Here is a 21,251-nt window from a genome sequence, read left to right as displayed (position 1 = left end):
CAAGAGTGCTTTTTGGAAGGCTTTTTGGCAGGAAGCGTATTCCCTCCCCCTTAGGCTGTGAGCCCCAGTGGTATTTATTGAGCGCTTACTGTGTGCAGAGCACTGTACCAAGCGCTAGGGAAGATACAGTGCGTTATACGGTGCACAGCAAAATAGAGTGCATTTCCTGTCCTCAAGGAAAGTACAGTCTGGAGGATGGGGGACAGGGATACTCTATAACCTGATTATCTTGTATGTACCTCAGGGTTTAATACAGTGCTTGGCACATAGTAAACTCTTAACAAATACCACACTTATTATTCCATCAGAGTATGGAATCTAAAGGGAACACTTATATGGACCAGCTGAAGATCAGGCATTGAGATTTTTCACTCCATGTATATCCCCCAAACTGACGCGGCTTAGGATCCTCTCTCTTAAAATACTCATGGTGTCCCCTACTCCAGGCAGCCCCTAGACTCCTTAAAAGACCCTAGATACAATGGTAATAATAATTGGGTATCTGTAAAGTGCTTACTATGATCTAAGCTCTGGGGTAGATTCAGTCAGGTCAGCAGCCCTCCCTGCCCCACGGGGGATTCACGGTGTAAGGGAGAAGGAGAAGGTATTTAATCCCCCATTTTACAGATGAAGAAGCTGAGACACAGAGAAATCAAGTGACTTGCCCCAGGTCACACAGCAGGCAAGTGCTGGGAATGTGTCTACCAACTCCATTTTTTATACTCTCCCAAACACTAAGTACAGTGCTCTGCACACAGTAAGTGCTCAGTAAATACCATGGATGATGAAGTGGCAGGAGCGAGCTGCTTTTGGAACCCAGGTCCACTCAGTCCCAGGCCCATGCTTTTTTTTTCCTATTGTATTCGGGTATTTGTTAGTACTTAACTGTGTCAAGCACTATTATAAGTGCTGAGGTAATAGAAGTTAATCTGTTCCTATACAGTTTCTGTTCCACATGGTGCTCACAGTCTAAGTAGGAGGGAGAACATATATTTAATTAGCATTTTTCACATGAGATAACTGAGGCACAGAGAAGTTAAGTGACTTGCCCCAGGTCACACAGCAGGCAAGTGGCAGAACCACAGTTAGAACCCAGGTCCTCTGTAAGGCCCATGCTCTTTCCACTAGGCTCCATGGCTTCCTTAGGAGGCCCTTTCCTCAGCTGGACTTCTAGAAATCTCAACATTGTCACTCTCCAGCTAAACCAAATCAGTGATTAGAAGATTCTTTTTGTGTCCTGCTATTGTCGTTAAGTGGGGATCTTGAGAGATCCTAAGAGTTAAGGCTGGCAAACACTTGGCCGCTTTCTGTGAGGAAGCAATTTGGTGATAGATTTGTTGTTATTAAATGTAATAAATGGCTGTGGGGTGCTGTCAGAGGTTGACCCAGCCAAGATGGGAAAGATGCTTTGTATCTCTCCTAGGATTTCCCAGTCCTTGTTAGCCCACCTAATGCCAAAAGGCTGCTAACTGTTTAACACATACAATAATAATAATAATAATGATAATAATAAACCTTTAGAGAATTAATATGGCCCATGATACTAATATGCACTGACTGTGTTCTTGGAGTCCAAAGAATGGGGAAGGAATTAAAACGTTTTTAGTTATTTTTTTTTTTAGGGGTGTTTGTTAAGGGGTGCTAGGTACCAGGCACTACACTAAGCGGGGTTGGACATAGTCCGTGCCCCAGTTGGGACTCACGGTCTGAACCCCCATTTTAGAGATGGGGTAACTGAGGCACAGAAAAGTCAGGTGACTGGCCCAAGGTGACACAGCAGACAAGTGGAGCCAAGATTAGAACCCAGGTCCTCTACCTTCTAGGATCATGCTCTTTCCACTGGGCCGCACCGCTTCTCACGTTGTCTGTTCAAGATTCTGTAATGGAAGGGCACAGAAGTTGAGGCCACATGGTAAAAAAAAAATTGCATTTCTATACCTTCTAAGTTGTAATAATGCTGTTTACTCAGCATGGTGTGCTGTACAAAAGGACCATTCAGACATGGTAAAACAGAGCCCCAGACCGTGTTGCATCCCAGCCAATTCCTGAGAATCAGTTGTTGAGAGCAGACCAGTGTGATGCATTGCTATCGAGGAAGGAGCGGCTCTCTTCCAGCAAAAGCTCTGTATGGTTTCACTCAGGAGATACATATATGTATATATATATATATATATATATATATATATATATATATATAATTGAATATGCATATTTACATAACTACTTCGCTGAGTCTCGTGTGCTAGATAATTGCTTGTGTTTTTTAGGAGATAAGGGAAAGGGAAATGAACAGTTTGAAGAAAACTCTATTAGTCCTGCAGCTCTTTGTGGCTTGTTTTTTTTTTCACATAAAAATAGCAGATTTTCTCTTTGTCTCTGTCTTTCTACCTGCTGTAGTGTTCTGTCACTGTCCATCCCGTTCTCTCCTCCTTCCAGTTTCTGATTTTTTTTTTCCTTGGGATCAAAGTTGACACTCCTAGGGGTGCATCAAAGGGATACGATAAACATGGTACGGTGCTCTACACAGTGTAAGTACTCACATACCATCGATGATTGGTGATGTGATTCTGACTTTGCAAAAGTGCTTATGGTTTGCTGGCACTTGACATCGTAACATTGATTCCCAATTGATTGCAAGTTCCATTGGCACCGTGACTGGGAGGGAGGGGTGAGAAAGAGAGGAGCAAAAAACAGGTTTCAGAGCACCATGGCTCCTCAAAACTCAGTGGCCATTGTTAATGTGGTTAGTTGAAACATTCCGACCATAAGAAAAAATGGAATTTCTTCCCTTTCGTTTTAACCCTCAGATTGGAGAGCACAATGAGAATTTTTCCCTCTTTTTAACCGAAAGAAAGAGGAAGACTCTCGTTAAATTAGGCCTACAGCTATAACTTTTAACAGGCCAAGGCCCCGGAAATTCAGAGCTGACGGGTCATTTTTATCCCCTTGTCTCTTTATCATTCGCTACCGTTGTATGTGACAAGGAACATGTCTACCAACTCTGTTTTATTGTACTTTTCCAAGTGCTTAGTATAGTGCCCTGTGCAGAGTAAGTGCTCAATAAATACAATTCATTTCCCAAAACTGGGATTGAAAAACCCTTGCCATTGAGCAGTTTCCTCTGCAGATAGCTGAGTCTTTGGGGAAGAGTGGGAAAGCCTGACATGGAAGCATTCTGAGACGAGTTGTCAGCATCCAGGGTGTTTCCGTTTCTTGGGACTTAACTCTTCCATTTAGGTTTAATAATTCACCTGTTCCATATTGCTGAAAGAGCCAGCCTGCCTTCACACACTCATCTGCCATCATGCACTTCGGGGGTTAGAATTTTTAGATGTGCATCCAAAGTAATAGCTGATTAGTTAAAAAAAAAAATTCAGAACAAAGCAGTCACAGAACAGGAATGACATCAAGCAACAGCAACAGCTGAATCCAACCTGCGCCTAATAATAGTGGTATTTGTTGAGGGGTTCCTTTGAGCAGAGCACTGTACTAAGCGCTCGAAAGAGTATGATATAACAGGGTTGGTAGATGTGTTCCCTGTCCACAGGAAGTGTTAAGCACGTATTATGTGCAAAGCACTGGGGTAGATACCAGATAATCAGGTCAGACACAGTCCCTGACCCACCTGGGGCTCAGTCTAAGTGGGAGGGAGAAGCGATAGTTTACAGATGAGGGAACTGAGGCAGAGGCAAATTGTGACTTGCGCAAAGTCACTCAGCAGGTAAGCAGCAGATCTGAGATTAGAACCCAGGTCCTCTGAGTCTCAGGCCCAAGTTCTTTCCGCTAGGCCCCGCTGTTCCTCCTTGCCTGGAAGATGTGAAAACGGAGGTTCTGTTAGAATTGGCCAGGCCAGAGAATGTACTCAGTGCTCCCATAGAAACAACCCGCCCACCCCTCCTTCTGATGCCAATGTAAGAGCTGTCAGAACGCTTTGGCTGGTCTGAAGAGTGGTGGGAGGTGATTAGGGAGAGAGCAGTTTCTTGGAGAAGGAGAATTTAAAAGCCATTTCGTTTGGTTTGAAGCACTGAAGCAGGGCCCCTCCGGGCCTTCTGGAGTGTGAGAAAGGCTTCTTGTCACCTCAGTCAGATTCTCAGGAAAAATGTCAGGCCAAACTGTTCCATTTTTCAACACTGTCACCCCCCTGTGAAGAGTATTTTCACCTGATGTCAACTGACCGCTTGTCTCTTGGGGTGGAGGGAATTATGCCTCATTCCCCTATGGCTTTTTGGTCTCAACAAGACAAACACTCTTTTGCAAAATGGGTATTATCCGGACTGTCGTCTCACAACTTGTTTTTTCCAGGCATTACTAGCCCTAAGGATCTTTCTTTTTAAACTTTTCTCTGAAGGATTTTTGTGCCTTGAAGACTCGCAGGTTTGCATTTTCCAAAACTGCCAGCGAGGTTCCTGGGCCTTAAATCTTGCCTACGTCACAGGTCTTGGGTCACGAGACCTGGGCCAGACTGTTGCAGCTGTTTTGGTTCTAGAATTCAAAAGCCAAAATGAAGGGTAGTTGGAATGAAAATGAACAGCCCTGCAGCAAGTAAGGAGGGACGAATAGCTTTTTATATGAGAGATTAATCATCTGAAATTGGAGCAGGAGGAGAAAGCTCATTTCAACTTGAGCTGGTCAGACAGGACTCTTCCCACTCAGTATTCTCTGACAAGAAAAAAAGTGCCTTTATATGCATTATAGAATCTAAATAAGGAAGCTTCAACTGAAATGTAGACGGGTGACTGAAGATAGAGTGACCTCTAGGAGTTTAGTGGTCTCACATGTCATAGAGAAGCTGTCACATGTCAGCTTGGTGTAGTGGAACTGGTCATAGAGAAGCTACTTGGCCTCGTGGTCAGAGCACAGGCCTGGGAGTCTCGAAGGAACTGGATTCTAATCCCAGCTCCCCCACTTGCCTGCTGCAGTGTGAACTGCGGCAAGTCACTTAACGTTTCGGTACCTCAATTATCTCATCTGTAAAATGGGGATTAAGATTGAGTCCCGTGTGAGACGTGGACTGTGTCCAAACCGGATGAGCTTGCATCTGGTGAAGTACTTAGTATTGTGCCTGGCACATAGTAAGCACTTAACAAATACCATTAAAAATGTACTAATCAAGGCCTAGAAGAGAGTGAAAAGGTGGGGAATTTATTTTGACATAGGACTGTTTATCACGGTAAAGGACAGGGGCTTCTCTAATTCCTGGGAGTCCATTTGGGACAGCTCTGGAGCTGCTTTATATCCATAATCACAAGCTCATGAAGATGGAAACTAAATATTCTCCATCTTCCTGTAGCTTTTTCCCCATCTGACTTTTTACTTGAGGCATTCGGAGAGTTCCTGCAAATAGCCACCTGCTACAGCCGCCTTCGGCATATTTGACAACTGTAGGAGGGGATTCTCAGTGGGCAAAAGGAATGAGGAAAGGTGGTTTGGGAGGGACAAACTGATGGTCTGTGTGTGTGGTGGGTGGCCGGAGGGGGTTGAAAATGGAGAGAGAGAGAGTTGGGGAGACCGGGCCCCCTCATACTCAGATCTCCCCCACCCCCTTAAACACACCCAGACATTCTCACACACTCATCCAGACCTACCCAGACATACACATTCCTTCCAAACACTCAAAAATATACATACATTTATTCTGGCTCTCTCACACATTCATCCAGATATGTACGTGCAAAACCCAACTCATCTAGGAAGACATTTTTAGCGAAGTTATTATTACTGTTGAATTTTCAAAGCACTTTCTATGTGTCAAGCACTGTTCTAAGCACTGAGATAGGTACAAAGTTAATCAGCATCCCTCAAAAGTGCAACTTTTTGCCAGTTTCACAGGCCTTTGCGTGGCAGGACTATGAGACAAAATCCATGATTGCCATACCAAAGGTAAGATGGGTGGCCAGGGTATTTGGGAGAGAAGGAAGTGGACAGAGAAGGCTAGACACACTCCCAGACCCAAACTAATGTAGATTATCCAGAATCACTGAAAAATTTCATCAGGATAGTTCTCTTAGAGTCACTAATCCCATCTCTGCCACTTGTCTGCTGTGTGACCTTGGGCAAGTCACTTAGCTTCTCTGTGCCTCAGTTACCTCATCTGTAAAAAGGGGAATTAAAAAATGTGAGCCCCCATGGGACAATCTGATTACTCTGTAATTGTGCCCCAGCTTCCCCTCTGACAACTTTCCAGGGTTGGGGGAGGCCTGATGAGATACCAAGCACTGTCAGACTGTCTGACAAGTTGGCAAAGCTCCTTGTCATATCTTTAGGGAGAGGGATTACATCTCCCAGGACTACAAGGTCACTGTTGGCTTTGATGAAGAGAAGAGCCTGGTGGGGCTTCTGATCCCTGATATATGCTGTCAGCAGCAACCACGGCAGAATTATTGGCAAGGGTCAGTGAAAGATACACGAAGATTATGTTTCCTCGTAGATCATGCTGCAAGGGCAAACAAATATTTATGCTGCCATTTCCTCCAAGTATTTTTCACTTGAAGTTGAGGCTGGAAGGACCCTCAGAGGTTATTTTTCTCAGTACTTTAGACTAGTTTGTTTTGAGTTTCGTTCAGGGGAAGAAGTAATGGTTTGTGGCATTGACAGTGGAGGAGGGGAAGGAATTAACTCCTTTTAGTGGACAAGAGAAAGTCCATTAGAAAATGATATTTTGAAACATTTTTTACCCTTCTACACAAATCCTTACTTTGTCCTGACATGAAATATTGATTGGGGAAAAGACAAACCTCAAGCCATAACTTCTCAGCCAGAATTTTTTTACACATGCCTAAATCATTCATCCACTCAGGTCTTTCCATCGGATCTGTGAAAATATAGATCTTAACTGCTCTTCCCTTCTGTCCTTATCAGAGTTTTTCCAAAATGCTTCTCTAACAGCTTTCCAGAAATCGTCCGGAAAAGAACATGAATTGAGGAATGGTGGGGTTCTGTGCAACTCAGCCTCAAGGAGAGGTTCTGGCCCACTTGCCCCCAGCTTTAACAAAATCAGGCAGGGGGCTTAGTGGATGTATGGCAGCTCGCCTCGTGAAATCTGGCAGTGGCCTAAAAGGAATTGAACACATATTTTATGTCCTTTCTATTTTTTAAAGGTATTTGTTATTATGTGTCAAACACTGTTCTAAGCGCTGGGGTAGAAACCAGTTAATTAGATTGGACGCAGTCCCTGTCCCGCTCATAGTCTACGTAAGAGAGAAAACAGGAGAACAGAGGCACAGAGAAGTCAAGTGACTTGCCCAAGGTCACACAGCAAGCAGTTGGCAGAGCCAACTTAAGAACCCGTGTCCTCTGACTTAGAGGCTTGTGTTTTTTCCACTAGGTCACGCTGCTTCCCTTTTCGTTTGGCTTTATCTGAGAGAAAGGCTATAATAGAAGGTTTTGCTTTCTCTTTCCAGGGTCTACATCCAGGGAGAGAAAAGTACAGAGAGGAGCCCAGAGTCAGAAGCCTGCCTTTCTCGTCTCTAGGGTGGGCAGTCATCCAGCTTTACACCAGACCACCTGGTTTCCAGTTGGCCAATCCCCTATCTCCTGCTGGTGTGGAACCAGACATTTTTCTCTCCAGGTTTATTTTTGGCACCAAACCTTTCCTCCCCCCACTTCTCCCACCCATCTCCTCCACTGCTCCTCTCTTCCAGTCCCATGGCTCAGTTGCTACACCAGATGTCACATTAATGATGATGGTGGTAATAATAAAAATAAGAGAGGTATTTGTTAATCACTATGTGTCAGGCACTGGTGATGATTCAGGATAATCAGATCAGACACAGTTCCTCTCTCCCTTGGGATTCACAGTCTAAAGGGGAGGAAGGACAGGTATTTTATCCCCATTTTACAGATGAGGAAACTGGAGCAACAGAAAAGTTAAGTGACTTGCCCAAGTTCATCCAGCAGAGAGAGCCAGGATTAGAGCCCAAATCTTCTGACTTCCTGTCCCGTGCTCTTTCCACTAGGCTACACGACAGAGATGACCCCTACAAGGCTCTCCAAAGCATCCTGTCTTGTCGATCAGTCTTCGTAGCAGAGATCTTCCTGGATTGACTAGGAAGTCGCGGAAGCCACTCTTTGCTGCGTCACGTCGACGACCCGGGCTTGGGATGGTCTCCGGCTGTCCGGGAGACAGAGGGCGATGGATGGCAGGGATGTGGCAAGGGAGACCGGTCTTCCTCTTTCTCCATTGAAATGCTCGTTGGCCTGAATGCAGATGTGGGTTGCGAAACGAAAGACGATGACGACAACGTCCCCGGGCCACTAGATCCCCAAGCCTGAAGTTTTAATCACTCCACAGAGTCTGCTGACTGATGCCATGTGGTAAGCCCCTCTCTAGATTGTAAGCTCCTCTTTTTAGACCGTAAGTTCCGCTCTAGACTTTCAGCTCCTCTCGGGCAAGGATCATGTCTATCAACACTCCCAACAGCTTAGAACGGCGCTCTGCACACAGCGCTCAGTAAGTACCACTGATTGATTGGCTTAGAAGAGTAGGTTCTTAGGGACTCCTAGTTCAGTGCTGTGTACACAGATGGCCCTCAGTGAGGACTGACTAATTCTCTGACCCCGAAAACTAAAACAGAAATATAGGTGGGTAATTTTGGTTGATCATCATAGTCACTTTGAAAAAGAAGAGCTACAGTGAAATTATTGTCTTCCTGGGCTTGAAGGCTATTTAAAATAATAAAGTAACATCCCAGAAGGCAATTTTGGTGGCTGTCATTGAGGGAGCTTGTTTTGGGCTGAAAAATAAACCCCCCGATCTAGCTGGCAAGTCTCTCCACTCTTCTACTCAATTGATGACTTAGAGGCCTTCTGGGACATGTTGGGTAGAAACACCTACCTGTCTGCTGGTGACTTTCATCTACCAATCCCACAAGAGAGCTTGAGACTAGACCCCATCTTAGCCTCAGCCAGCCATATGATGTTTATTTGAGGAGCCAAGTTGTATTTTCCAACCCTGGCGATCTTCAGAGACAGAATTTAGTAAATGCTCACAGCGTATTCTCATCGATCTGCCTAAAGCTATGGACATGTATCTATTCCTGTCACTTTACCTCTGGGATGTGTGAGACTCAAGAAAATACCTTAGTGTCGTTGGTACGGAGAGCTCGTCATGAGCAGGTAACGCGCCTGTCATCTCCGCTGTATTGTACTCTTCTGTATGCTCAGTACAGTGCCCTGCGTACAGTAGGCACTCGCTAAATACCATTGAGGAAGATGGGGAGACTAAATCGAGCTTTTGTTTGACTCTGGAATGTTGTCTTCTAACCAACCCTCCACTCGTATCCCTAGTCTCTCTCAGCCCAGTATTTTCCGATTGTCATTTGGAAACAATTGTTTTCCTCGGGCAGCAAGGATATGCTGCCATGCGGATAGAAAGGGGAAGGCCAGGAGCGAATCAGAGCCGAGGAGTGGGACTTTATTTTAAGGCCTGGGGACAATTTTAAGATGCAGAAGTAATTTATTTTGGTCAGATTCAGTTTGACTCTTTAGAAAGGAGGCAGAGAGGAGGATCTTAAAAATTATTTTAATTCAGTGCTTAGAACAGTACTGGACATATAGTGAGGGCTTAACCAGTACCATCATGATTATTATAAGAACATTGCTTCTGGGCAGCTCTGCAGCATGAGGTATTTTTTCCGTAAATCTGCTCTCCCCCCTCGCCCCTTCAATGGATGGGAGTTTAATTTCTCCAGAGTCACTGTGGGATGCTGAGATTTTTGGAAGAGAAGGACTGTCGACACCCACAGGCTAGCAGTGTTTTCACAAGAAGGAACATGACTTTGCATCCGACTCCCTTGAAGAAAGATTACAAGGCAGTGTGATTTGTAAAAAAATTGCCAGGTTTTTCAAGTTTGAACTCCAGCATGGGTTATGCTGTGACTTCTGTCACTGGGGGGTGAAAGATGGTGAAAACGGTCAAGAAAAATGAAAGAGTAGCAAAAGAGGCATAGGGAGCTGGAGAAAGAGAGAGTGGGAGGGGGAGGCAGATTGGACTGCTCTTGTTTATTGCTCATTCTGCAGCATTTAGTAGCTAGCCTCTGAGAGTCAGTCTCCCAACAGGTCAAGAATTCTGGAAATGTAGAACCTCTTTCCCCATAATCTTTCCAACCAAAAATGAATAAAAGTCTAGAGTGCACTTGGATTTTCACCCTTTATTGACCCCCACCCTCAGCCCCGTAACATTTATGTCTGTGTCCGTAATTTATTTTAATGTCAGTCTCCCCAACTAGATTGTAAACTTTTTGTGGGCAGCAAACATGTCTACCTGTAATCAACCGGACAGCCTCTCTGGGAAACAGAAACAGTGAATCTTGGAGAGAGAGTCAGTCAGTCAATCAGTGGTATTTATTGAGCACTTACTCTGTGCAGAGCACCGTACTAAGCTCTACAGTAAGGACTCAGTAAATACCATTGATTCTTTCCTCAGGGTCAGACAGGTAAATATCAATTTCCCAGAAAAAATCTATTCCCTTCTTTCCTAGATTTTTTCAAAAGCACAAACGCTGACGGGTTATCCCTGAAAGGAATGCTCCTGGATTCTTTAGCCATACATAACGTCAGGGTGGCAGAGCTGTACTTTGTATTTAAAGATGACACAACCTGATTTTATCCAAGGATTCAGATGTGGCCGAAAAGACCCATCTCCTATGACACTCTTTTCAGGCTGTTGCCATCGCCACCCACAGAGCTCACTGCTGTTTTCTAATTTTTTTTTTCTTGGTAACTCCATGCTGCTTGAGAACAAGAAACCCCTTCCTGATTGGTGCGCATCAACCTGTTGGTTTCCCAATGGTCGACCTCTCTACTGCATTGGTCAAGACCCACTCTTGAAAGCCTTTGTTCCAATGCTCATATAGGCTCCATTTCTGTTCGACAGTCCCATGTGTCTTTTGCTCAGTGAGAGTGTTGTTGTGGTGGGGAAGGTGAAGTTGATCATGGTGACGGGAGATGTTCATGGAGTGTCCCACTGAGAATGATGGTTAAGTCTTGGTCCAGAAACTTCAGGACGCAGAACTTGAGCAAAGGAATCAGTTTTTATTGGGTGCTTCCTTTCATTCATTCATTAAATCGTATTTACTGAGCGCTTACCGTGTGCAGAGCACTGTACTGAGCGCTTGGAATGGACATTCGGCAACAGATAGAGACAATTCCTGCCCAACAACGGGCTCACAGTCTAAACGGGGGAGACAGGCAACAAAACAAGTAGACAGGCATCAATACCATCAAGATAAATAAATAGATTCACAGATATATACACATCATTAATCAAATAGAGTAATGAATAATATATACAAAAAGGCACCAGTGCCGTGGGGAGGGGAAGGGGGAAGAGCAGAGGGAGGGAGTAGGGGGAGTGGGGAGGGGAGGAGGGGCAGAGGGAAAGAGAGGACTCAGTCTGGGAAGGCCTTCCTGTCCGACTGCACTTGGAAAAATACAGTAAAAGAGGGTTGGTAGAGTAGACACAGGTCCAGTCCACAAAGAGCTAACAGTGTAGAGGGGGAGAAGAATATTAATGTAAGCAAATAAACTGTGGTTTTCCCAATGCCATGGCACTCTCTGGTCCCTCTTTGTTGTTCTCTCAATGTCATGAGCAAGTAGACAGACAAAAGTGCAGCACCATGTGAAGTGCACACATACGGCTTTTTAAATGAACTGTATTTATGAAACACTTAAGAAAGAGGAATAATTATAATAATTGAGGTATTCGTTAAGCATTTACAAAGTGCCAGGCACTGAACTAAGCGCTGGGGTGAATACAAGCAAATTGGGTTGGACACGGTCCCCATCCCACATGGGGCTCTCAGTCTCAATCCCCATTTTACAGATGAGGTAACTGAAACCCAGAGAAATGAAGTGACTTGCCCAGGGTCACACAGCAGGCAAATGGTGGAGCCTGCATTAGTCAGGTCCTTCTGACTCCCGTGCCCATGCTCTGTCCAATAGAAAGGGGCTGTCCTACAAATGTAAGGAACTCTGTCGTTCACTGCTAGTAGAAATGTTTCCATCTTCTGGTGAAGAGATTCCGTATTCTTGTAGGAGTTTGCTTATCCAACTCTCAGCGGCTTCCACCACGGGATATGGGAAGGAATTTTGGGCGCGGGGACTTCAGGCACTCTTCCTGTTTCCCAAGGTTTGCTGTTTTTCCGTAATGAATTGTTGTAGACTTTGCCTTTAGAGGTGACAGAGACTCAAATGGATATATTTTCAATACAGTCCTCCTGAGAGAAGCATGAAGACACGTAGAAGATCCTGCCATGGTGTTGTTAAAATCATGTCCACTGTTCCTGCCCTGGCCCGGCCTGATTTCCCAACACACAAGGTGAGATGGCTGGCCGAGATTAAGGGGACAATCTGTATTTAACCCTGGGTTTGGGGAGCGAGTGTTGGAAGCAGCAGTCCCCTGCCTCTAGTGAAAATTGCTTGTAACACAATTCCTCCCTCCCTCTCCTCCCTCTCCTCCTTTCCCCAGCCCCTGGGACTCTTTAGAAGCAGGATTCATTCTACTTAAGGAAAATCTGTTCTCAGGTTGTAAAAGGGTGGGAAGGTGCTGGTTCTCAGCCTCCCTGGTCCATTGAAGCGTCTCAGAATTATTCCTACAGTAACATTTTGGTGTTAACAGGGATTTGCTCTTTGCTATTGCCCTTATAAAGGAAGTGGAGGGAAGCTGATTGGAAAAAGACTCTGAGGTTTATTTCTTTTCCTCTTAATTAATTAGTCATCATTTCCTTTTTTACTGCTACATTTTTGTGGGATTAGATTTGCTCTTTCTTTGGCATGAAGCGTACACCAGGCTCCTTCTCATTTTCTGGAGTGAAGCTCCCAACTTTTTTTTTTCTTTTTAATGGTACTTGTTAAATACTTAGTATGTGCCAGACGCTGCACTAAGCATGGGGGTAAATACAAGGTAATCAGATTGGACACAGTCCCGTCCCAAACGTGTCTCACGCTGTGAGAAGGAGAACAGATATTGAATCCCCATTTTACAGATGAGGTAACTGAGGCACACAGGAACATTAAATGACTTGCCCAAGGTCACACAGCAGGCAAATGGCAGTCAGGATTAAAACCTGGGACCTGAGACTCCCCGCCCTATACTCTCTCCACAAGGCCCCTGCAGATCATACGTCAGTATACTCATGGCCCTCTTAGGTGCCTGGGTATGGTCCTTGGAAAGCCCTGATCTAGAGACAATTCCATTTGTCAATCTCTCGTGCGTTATTTTTTAATGCCTTTAACATAATCTTTTGCCAGTCAATCAGTCTGTGCTCGTTTGCCATCAAATTCAAAACACGGCAATCTGCCTTTTTAAAAGTTGTCACTTGATTTTTTTCTTCGACAATCATTTTCTTTATTCCCCCCTTCCTGCACTGCCATCTCATCAGCTTCCCACCTCAAGCTGAGTCATTCAGAAGACAAGTACTGTTACAGTTCCCTGTAACCCCTAGCCACCATTTTGGCTGTAAAATATACTGGACTCCCCAGACAGATTTCAGATTCTGGAATTCTTAGGTCTGCATTTTAAGGAGAAGTAAACTTGTGACATGCCAGTCACTTCTTTCCGAACAATCAGTCAGTCAGTAGTTTTATGGAGCCCTAACTGGGTGCAAGAGTGCTTGCTTAAATGCTTGGGAGAGTCCAGTAGAGTTAGGAGACATGCATTCTGCCCTCAAGCAGCTTCAAATTGAGTGGAATTTTTTTTTCTGGTATTCGTTAGGCACTTACTATGTACCAGGCTCTGTACTAAATGTTGTGGTAGATGCAAGATATTCTGGTTAGACTCAGTCCTTGTACCACAAAAGGGCTCACAGTCTTAATCCCCATTTTATAGGTGTGGTAACTGCGGCACAGAGAAGTTAATTGACATGTTAAGTGTCTCACAGCCTTCAAGTGGAGGAGCCGGAATTACAACCCAGGTCCTCTGACTCCCAGGCCTGTGTTCTCTCCTCTAGGCCATGCTGCTTCTAAGCCTCATCAGTGGAATTTGAGTTCTTACTGGGTTCAGAGTACTGTACTAAGGGCTCAGAAGAGTACAACACAACAGATTTGATAGATACGTCCCCTGCCCACAACATCGTGGCTCAGTGGAAAGAGCACGGGCTTTGGAGTCAGGGCTCATGAGTTTGAATCCCAGCTCTGCCACTTGTCGGCTGTGTGACTGTGGGCAAGTCACTTAACTTCTCTGTGCCTCAGTTCCCTCATCTGTAAAATGGGGATTAAGACTGTGAGCCCCACGTGGGACAACCTGATTCCCCTATGTCTACCCCAGCGCTTAGGACAGTGCTCGGCACATAGTAAGCGCTTAGCAAATACCAACATTATTATTATTATTAACATGCTTACAGTCTAGAGAACAGTCCAAAACCTTTAAGCCCAAACATTCGACTCCCTATCTGAACAGAACCCAGGGAGCCCCTACCCTTCCCCAAGTTTGTCCCCATCCCCTTGCGTGCCAGCGAGGCTTTTTTAGAAAGGGGTGAAGGGCAGGGACTATGGTAATGGGGCCAGTACTATCCTCCCCACTCTAGGATCGCTTCCGCTCTAGTCCTAAGAGAGTCGGGGGTGGGAGGGTGGAACCGTCTCTTCTGCCCCTTTAGCCACTCACTCTCGTCTCCTCTTCAGAAGCCTCAGCAGGAGGCTACAGATGCTTCCTGGCCCTTCGCCCACTTTGTTCGATGGATCAAGTGACCCTTCCAGGCGAAGCTTTAATTGGCTCTAGGATGAAAGCTTTCTCCAACTCGTCCTGAAACTGAGCTATATCTATGGTTTGAAAAAGACCGGAGAACCAGCGTCTGTCATTTTTTTCTATTTTTAAATCCTAATACTTGCAAAACACACAACAAGGCCTCCGTGCTCTTGCTGGTTCAGCTTGGGTTTTCCAACACTGCTATTTGGAGGATTGGTCAAACAGTCAACTGCTTGCTTGAAACAACTCAAGGTGGAGGAAATCCACTCACCTTTTCAGACTTATTTGTTTCCTTCTAAAAGTAAACCCCTCAGTACTCTCTGGCTTCTTAAGCAGCCGGTGTATGAGGAAGGAGGTTGAATGCTTGGGCTTAAAGGTTTTGGACTGTTCTCTAGACTATAAGCATGTTGTGGACAGGGAACGTATCTACCAAATCTGTTGTGTTGTACTCTCCCAAGTGCTTAGTACAGTACTCTGAACCCAGTAAGTACTCAATAAATGCCATTGACTGATTAACTGGCTGAGGAGTTCTGGCGGGCTTTCCGGCCAGGCAGCCCCCTTTCCCTGTCTAGACTAGAAGCTCCTTGTGGGCAGGAAACGTGTCTCCCAGGTCTGCCAGCTGTGTTCTATTGTACTCTCCCAAGTGTTTAGTACAATGCAGGCTTTAATAGAAATAAATTATGGATATGTACATAAGGGCTGGGAGGCTGAGGGAGGGGTGAATACCGAGTGCCTAAAGGGTAAGAATCTGATGCATAGAGTAAGTGCTCAGTAAATTACTGTTGTTTGATTCAGTGATTGATCTGGGTAATTAGTACGTCCATTGACAGGTACAGACATAAGATATTCTATCTAAAGCAGGAGTAGGTCACAAGCATCTTACCACATTTTGTAAGCAATCCGCAGAGAAGAGTCATGGGGAGGAGGGGGAAGAAACGTTAAAAGGTAGAAATGACTGCCTTATCTCCTGAAGCTGAGATGCCCTGTTACTATGTCGTGGCTGGCACTTCATCTATAGGAGAAAAACATTGACAGGTAAAAGTAGCTCCTGATACCTTACAAATCATGACAGCCCTCAGAGTGTGGCTTAGTGGATAGAGTCCAGGCCTGGGAGTCAGAAGGACCAGGGTTCATTCATTCAGTCATATTTATTGAGTGCTTACTGTGTGCAGAGCACTGCATTAAGTGCTTGGAAAGTACAATACTGCAATAAAGAGAGACAACCCCTGCCCACAGAGGGCTTACAGTCTAATCCCAGCTCTGCCACATATCTGCTGTGTGGCCTAGGGCAAATCACTTCACTTCTCTGTGCCTCAGTTACCGCATCTGTAAAATGGAGATAAAAGTGTGAGCCCCATGTGGGACAGGGACTCTTTTCGACCTGATTAACTTGTAGTTCCCCGAGCACTTAGAACGGTGCTTGGCACTTAGTAGGCACTTGACTAAATACCATTATTATTATTAACTGACAAGAACCCTGTGGAAGAGGTAAAAGAAACAGGCTGAAGGTCTGTGGTTTTCCCTGGTTTTCTTGTGGTCCACATCAAATATATTCATCAGCCTAAACTATTCATCGTCCGTCTTCAGCGGCCGGCCGATGACTCGTCCGTATTCTGTAGCTGTAAGTGCCTTGGGAATCCCCTGATCACCAGTTTAGAAGGCACTGTAACCAAAGAGGCATTAATTGGCTGGTCAGTGAATAGGAAAGACTTATTCTGTTTTTTGTTTCCTTTTAACAGGGGCCAAGCTTCATTATGAGCGAACTGTTCAATCCCAAGGTATTTTATGTCTTCCTGTTTCCTTAAAAGCGAACACTTCCTGAACACTGTGGGTCTGTTTTCCTCAATGATGAGCCAGAGGAAGCAGAAATGCATTCATTGAAGACATTTAGGAGTGGGCTATCGGGTTTAACCCTCCCGAGTTTTTATTACGCGATTCCTAACTTGGTGGCCCGTTACCCAAACTGCAACCTCCTCAGACTTCTAAACTGTATGCTCCTTGAGGGCAGGGATCCAGTTTATAAATTCTATTTTATTACACTCTCCTGAGCACTTGCAGCAGAGGTCCAAGCACAGAAAGTACTCAAAGATTACCTCGGTTGGATTGACTGGTTGGGGCTGGGGCATTATGGCTCCTTGGTGGATTAAGGTTAACTCTCTGGCCTGGAATTAGGAAATGGAGCCTGCTCACAGTAGGAGCTGTGTCATTAAGCGCACTGGCATCCTGGGAAATGTCGGATCTTGTACTGAGCGTCTGGACTGTGAAGCAGCAATACAAAAGCTCCATTCATCTCATAATCTGTTTCAACCAGATTTTTTATTTATTTATTTTTGGTAGAAGGGTGCTTTGAAATAACTCTGTATTAGGGACTGTGTTCAGCTGGAGTCCGGAAAAAACTTTTTCCACTGTCTCCAAGGAGGTGCTAAGCACCACGACTCCAGAGAGGATCGAGGGCCTTCTCTGCCATCGGAATTTAAACACCTTCATTTCTTTGGCTCTTTTAGGGGGTTGAAGCCAGCGGGGATGGAGGAAGGGAGTCAGGGACTGCACATCTCATCTCTCTCCACAAGATCTAACTCAATTTTTTTCCTTGTTTCTTGAGCACAGAAGCAGTATGGCCTAGTGGAAAGAGTACGGACCTTGGAGTCAGAGGATCTGGGTTCTGATTCTGGCTCCTCCATCTGCCTGCCGTGTAACCTTGGGTAAGTCACTTCTCTGCGTCTCAGTTTCCTCCACCAAAGAGAGGGGATTAAATACCTGCTCCCTGCCCCTTAGACTGGGACCCCTGTGTCGGACAGAGACTGGGTTCAACCTGTATCTTAGAACGGTGTTTGACACATAGTGCTTGAACAGTCAGTCAGTCAATCAGTGGTATTTATTGAGGCTTATTCTGTGCAGAGCCCTGAATTGAGCCCTTGGAAAAGTGCAATACGGCAGAGTTGGTAGATGCGATCCCTGCGCACCGGGAGTTTACAGTCAACAGGGAAAGATGCTCATTAAAGTGGATTAGGGATGGGGGAAATAGAGTATAAGCAAATTTACACAAGTATTGTGGAGCTGGGGTGAGTGTCACAGTGCTTAAGAGGTTTGACAAATACCACAGTTATCGAATAGAGATCAAACTTCATCTGTTCAGTTCCCGACTTTTCACGGATGTGTTCACGATCGATTGACTCAGAGTTGAGATCCAAGGACTGTTTCCAAGACATTTAAGGGTTGCCTTCATTTTCAGTGAACTTGGGGTTTTGGGTGAATTAGTGGGGAGAGGGAATTGATTCCCAGAAAGAGTTAACAGAGTTGTCTGTTACTCATGCCTATCATAGTGGGTGAGTATACACATAACCAAGGCTTGGTGACTCAATTTGGCATTGAGTTTCGATGTGAAGATTGCAATTTTAATTTAACATATCCTGTGGTACTGTGTGCGAAATCTGTAGTTAACACAGATTACTGTGAGATGAAAGCACAGTTGTGTTTATTTTAAATGACTTGCTGTAGTTTGTTTAAAGCCAACATTCCAGGGCAGTGAATATTCTGGTGAATCATTCAAAGTAGGTGAGAGGTCAGCTCAGCAGAATAAAAAACGAAAGTTGAAGAACTGTGTAAAATAGAAAGGAGACTCAATTAAAAACAAAAGACCAGGCGAGAGCCATTGTCCAAAGCAGCATTTCGTTTTTGAGTTCAAGGTTCCGGATGTAAAGCAATGAGGGACGTCAGAAGGATGTCTTTCTCAGGGCCACTCAATGAATCCTTTTGACAAATGAACCTTGCCCAGTTTGAGAACCACCTTCGAGTTCAAATTGCTGGTTTGGACAGTCGACTTTCTTTGGGAGCTAAAAGGAAGATGCGAGTGTTTTAGAAGCCGGTCTAGACTTCCCCTACATTGGGGTGGAACTTGATAACCCCTGAAGATAGCCCTGCCTTCTCCAGTGCAATTCAGTAAGGCCGAGTTGCCTGCTGCTTATATAGCATAGTCTGAAGTCTGTCTTCATTCTGTAGACAATTCACCCAATAGCGCATTGTTCTGGTAATCCTTACTTTTTAAAAATGGAGTTTGTTAAGCGCTTACTATGTGCCAGGCAGATAGTAGATACAAGGTAATTGAGTTGGACACGGCCTGTGTCCCATCTGGGGCTCACAGTTTTAATCCCTGTTTTCCAGATGGGGTAACTGAGGCTCAGGGAAGTGAAGTGACCTGCCCAAGGTCACACACAGCGGACAAGTGGCAGAGCTGGGACTAGAACCCAGGTCCTTCTGACTCCCAGGACTGTGCTCTGTCCACTGGGCCACCCTCCTTCTTCACTTGCCTGTCGTGTGACTTTGGGCAACTTCACTTTTCTGTGCCTCACTTTCCTCATCTGCAAAATGGCAATTCGGTACCTGTGCTCCCTTCTACTTAGACTGTGACCCCTAGGTGGGACCTGATCCTCTTGGATCTACCCCAGTGCTCAGTATGGTGCTTGGTACAGAGCGCTTAATGAATATTACAGTTACCATTCCTATTAGAATGTTGGTATTTGTAAAGTACTTACTATGTGCAGAGCACTATTAGAATTGCCTCTGCCTATCATAACCGCTGGGCTGATGGTAAGACTGTCTACTGGCCGTCCTTGGAGAATAAGTTGTAGGTGGAGGCAGGAGATGTAAGGGGATAAGTCCACTGCTTTAGGTGGGTGGTAAGATCAGTGCCAGAGTGAGAAGAGCCAGGGTGGGGTTAAGGCAGAGACTAGTGAACTGCAATGGTATTTAGGAAGTCTTATGAAAGGTTTGAGAGAGAGCTAGGGACTAGGGAAAAATAAACCATTTCCACTGTTCCTCGTGCTTTTTCTTGCCCACTCTTTCCCCTCCCCAGTGTCTATCGATTGCATTAGAACCTCCTTAGAAGGAGGAAGTGTGATCTTGTGGAAAAAGCATGGGACTGGAAGTGAGGGGTTTGAGGTTCTAATCCAAGTTCTGCTGCGTGCTGAGAAACTCCTCTGGGCTTCCATTTTCTCCCCTGAAAAATTGGAACAAGATTTATGCTCTTCTTCCCTCGTAGATTACGAGTCTTTGTGGGAACAGGGCAAGGTCTGATCAGATTATTTTGTATCGTCCCCTAAATTTGGCACAGTACTTTGGTATCTAGTACGTAGGCCGGAAGTGAAATGGTCTAGTGGAAATAGCACAGGCCTGGGAGTTAGAGGACCTGGGTTCTAACCCTGACTCTACTAATTGCCTAGTGGGTGACCTTGGGCAAGTCATTGAACTTCTCCTTTGCCTCTGTTTTATCATTGTAAAATGGAGAATAAATACCTATCTTCCCTCCTACTTAGACTGTGAGCCCCATGTGAGACAAGGACTGATTAACGTGTATCTACCCCAGCTCTTAGAAGAGTGAGTGCCATTATTCATTCATTCATTCAATAGTATTTATTGAGCGCTTACTATGTGCAGAGCACTGTACTAAGCGCTTGGAATGAACAAGTCAGCAACAGATAGAGACAGTCTCTGCCGTTTGACGGGCTTACAGTCTAATCGGGGGAGACAGAATAAATGCCATTATTATCATCATTGCTTACTATCATTCTAATTCCAGTTAATGTACGTAGTCTATTTCCACTAAAAAAGATTTTTTACTAGACACACAAAATAATAATAATAATAATGTTGGTATTTGTTAAGCGCTTACTATGTGCCGAGCACTGTTCTAAACGCTGGGGTAGATACAGGGTAATCAGGTTGTCCCACGTGAGGCTCACAGTTAATCCCCATTTTACAAGATGAGGTAACTGAGGCACAGAGAAGTTAAGTGACTTGCCCACAGTCACACAGCTGACAAGTGGCAGAGCCGGGATTCGAACTCATGACCTTCTTCTTCATAAATCTTCTCTACTAAATCTTATGTAAATCTAAATCTTCTTGCTGCTTAGAGAAGCAGCGAAGCTCAGTGGAAAGAGCCTGGGCTTGGGAGTCAGAGGAGTCATGGATTCAAATTCCGACTCTGCCCCTTGTCAGCTGTGTGACTGTGGGCAAATCACTTCACTTCTCTGTGCCTCAGTTCCCTCATCTGTAAAATGGGGATGAAGACTGTGAGCCTCACGTGGGACAACCTCACTCCCCTGTATCTACCCCAGCGCTTAGAACACTGCTCTGCACGTAGTAAGAGCTTAACAAATACCAACATTATTATTATTATTATTATTACGAGGCTACTACTAGTAAAAATATATATATATCTCCAGATTTACACACACACACTATATGGGGAACCTATATATATTGTGACTATAATTAGGTTTATTATTCTTACTATTATGACTATTAATGATAATCTTCCAAAGCCTGAATCCTTTTATTTGTCCGAACGCGGCCAATCCAAGCCCCGAGCAGTGTGGACCCGAACCCGAACCTGATCTCCAAGCCTCTTTTGGTCCAGCCAGACCCTGCCTCACTCTGTGAAGATGGGACTCTCCATCCTCAGTGTGCCGGACAGCTTAAGGGCCCCTTTGCGTTCTGGGACTTGTTCCGAGGGACTTCTGTGCCTGCACAAGCATTTTGAATGAGCCCATTTATTTTGTGCATAATCAAGAAA

The 21,251-nt window shown here is 44.9% G+C and overlaps 2 long non-coding RNA genes across 2 annotated transcripts in view; one reads left to right on the top strand and one right to left on the bottom strand.

Moving 5' to 3' along the window:
• Positions 1 to 21,251, bottom strand: part of LOC103170215 — a 180,155-nt gene that overhangs the window by 7,005 nt on the left and 151,899 nt on the right. Inside the window, exon 6 of the long non-coding RNA XR_003766095.2 lies at positions 1,817 to 1,877. This is a non-coding gene — a long non-coding RNA (uncharacterized LOC103170215). The remainder of the gene's footprint in view (positions 1 to 1,816; positions 1,878 to 21,251) is intronic.
• Positions 17,352 to 21,251, top strand: part of LOC120638960 — a 58,732-nt gene continuing 54,832 nt past the window's right edge. Inside the window, exon 1 of the long non-coding RNA XR_005661021.1 lies at positions 17,352 to 17,382. This is a non-coding gene — a long non-coding RNA (uncharacterized LOC120638960). The remainder of the gene's footprint in view (positions 17,383 to 21,251) is intronic.

Source organism: Ornithorhynchus anatinus, chromosome 18 (genome assembly GCF_004115215.2).
Source record: "Ornithorhynchus anatinus isolate Pmale09 chromosome 18, mOrnAna1.pri.v4, whole genome shotgun sequence".
Classification (NCBI taxonomy): Eukaryota; Metazoa; Chordata; class Mammalia; order Monotremata; family Ornithorhynchidae; genus Ornithorhynchus; species Ornithorhynchus anatinus.
This window is presented reverse-complemented; position numbering and strand designations above follow the sequence as displayed.